At 39.8% G+C, this 2,248-nt stretch overlaps 1 pseudogene across 1 annotated transcript; it reads right to left on the bottom strand.

Moving 5' to 3' along the window:
• Positions 1 to 567: 567 nt before the first annotated feature.
• Positions 568 to 1,403, bottom strand: LOC308273791 (S-methyl-5'-thioadenosine phosphorylase-like; annotated as a pseudogene). The gene has a single exon. The product of its transcript is annotated as an S-methyl-5'-thioadenosine phosphorylase-like (transcript).
• Positions 1,404 to 2,248: the final 845 nt, after the last annotated feature.

Here is a 2,248-nt window from a genome sequence, read left to right as displayed (position 1 = left end):
CAATGGTTGGATATTCAGATTGTTTGAATACTTGCAATTATAATGGATGCCAATAAACATCCTTCTTTATGCATAATTTGTATCTGTGATATTTTTGTTTTAGGAATCTCTAGGAATACCCAACAAAGTACATTAAATATTCTTAAACCTTCTGATCCATTTTACCAAACTGCCTTCCAGAAAGAGTGTACCACTTTACAATGGCATCAATAAACATCCAGTCTTTCCCATTTCTTTCTCAGATTCCTTGACAATACAGGAATTGGATATTACCTCCTGACCTTTATTATTGTAAACTTAGGAGTTTAGAGTTACCTTCTTGGATTTTGCTCCCAAATGTAACATTTCCCCCATGTTTACTGTCCATTTGCTTTTCTTCTGTGTTCTAAAGCAGTCCACGCTGTGCAGGTGGAATGTGTAACGTGCAGTATCTTGTCTTTCTTAACACTTGTTCTCTGTCAGTCAAGAATGCCGTATCATATGTCTTTCCCATTTTTCCTCAAATTAAGCAAAACTGCCAAAATGACCAGTATTAGAGTCTTCTTTTCTTCTGGTAGCCATGCTACTTTAGTGTCTTGGTAATAAAACAGAAAATCGGGCCATATTCTTCAGGTTATGGAGGATTTCTGACCATTCCATGGATCCTATCTGAGATATGGTCATGAGGAGTAAACTTTTGGCTTTATTGGCATTTTCTTTCAGGGTCTTTAAAACGCGGTCCACTGAAACAGCCTCCTCATGCTCCTTCCAGCAATCGTAATCTGTTGCATAGCAAATTCCAGCCTCCTTAGCAAGAACCACCTCTGGAACTGAAGTCATATTATTAACATCCGCCCCCCAGGTACAAAGCATAAAGCTTTCTGCCCGGGAGCTAAAACAAGGTCCCTCAATCGTGAGTATTGTCCCCTTGGAGTGGCACCGGAATCCCAGTTTCTTGGTAGTCTTTATGAGGACCTCTCTTGTTTGGGGGCAAAATGGCTCAGCCATTGGAATATGGTACACTCCTCAGGCACAGGAATGACTTCTATCATAGAAGGTCTGTGGCCTCATGGTGGTCCTGTCAATGAACTGATCAATAATGACGATGCCGCCAGGCTGAATCTCCTCCCTTAAAGAGCTGCAGGCTGTGGTCACTATGATATGCATACAGCCCTCTTCCTTCAAAGCCCAGATGTTTGCCTTGTAGTTGACCTTTGAAGGCATGATAGTGTGTTGCCTGCCGTGTCCTGCAAGGAGGACACAGTCAACATTTTTATCTTCCCCAAAATTAAGGCATCAGATGTCTTGCCAAATGGAGTATCCACATATTTTTCAGTTCTTCCTTCTAAAATTTCTGGATCATCCAAGCCTGTTCCACCAATTATTCCAATCTTCACGAACGTGGTGGTGGTGCCTGATGCCATTTCTGCACCGGGAGGAGGCAGCGATGGGAGAACTCGCGGAGCAGAGTGGAGAATCTTTCTCAGCCTCTCCCACTTCCATTCAGATTTGTGAGCAATTATTTTAAGGAAAACAAATCTCCACACTGTCACTTGTTTTCAAGGCTGGCTCTTTTATTCCATGTGGACAGGAAAAGGCTGAATGTGTAAAATTTAAAAATGTCTACTTATATATTTTCTAGGTTAAAAACAGAGGTTTTTCTTTTCTAAAATAAAAAAGGAAAAGATTTAGTATTTCTTCTTTAAGCAAGAAAGAGAGTGAAAGAGAGAGAGAGAGAGAGAGAGAGAGAGAGAGAGAAAGAGAAATTTCTCTCCTAACCCAAATTAATAGCCATCATGCTGTTTAAAATTTGAAAATCGTGTGTAATAGCAAAATTTGCAAATTGTGTGTATTTGCAAAAAAAAATTTGCAAATACATGTGCAATAGCTATGATTCTCAGATTTTTCTTGTGTGTCCGCCATAAAGAACAAAATGCATTTTCAGGAAAATAATGGAATTGAAGAGCATCATGTTAGCAAATTAAGCCACTTAGAAAATCAAAGATCATATGTTTTCTCTCACATGTGGAAGCTAGAGAGAAAAAGAAGAGAAAAGATGTTTCATGAAAGTAGAAGAGAGAAAAGAGATAGGGCAGAGGAAAGAGAACCAGGGGAGAGCAAACTTTATGTGATGTCTAATCCTCATGTAGTTTTCTGACTCTTACTGCCAGAAACTGAGAGAACAGGCAGAAAAAGAGAGGAGGGTTGGCATAAAGTTGTATATGGGAAGACTCTGGGTGATATCATGTCAACCTTAGTATCACCTGGA

Source organism: Muscardinus avellanarius, assembly GCF_963383645.1.
Source record: "Muscardinus avellanarius genome assembly, chromosome: 15".
Lineage (NCBI taxonomy): Eukaryota > Metazoa > Chordata > Mammalia > Rodentia > Gliridae > Muscardinus > Muscardinus avellanarius.
The sequence above is the reverse complement of the archived record's forward strand: the minus strand, read 5'-3'. Positions and strand labels throughout refer to the sequence as shown.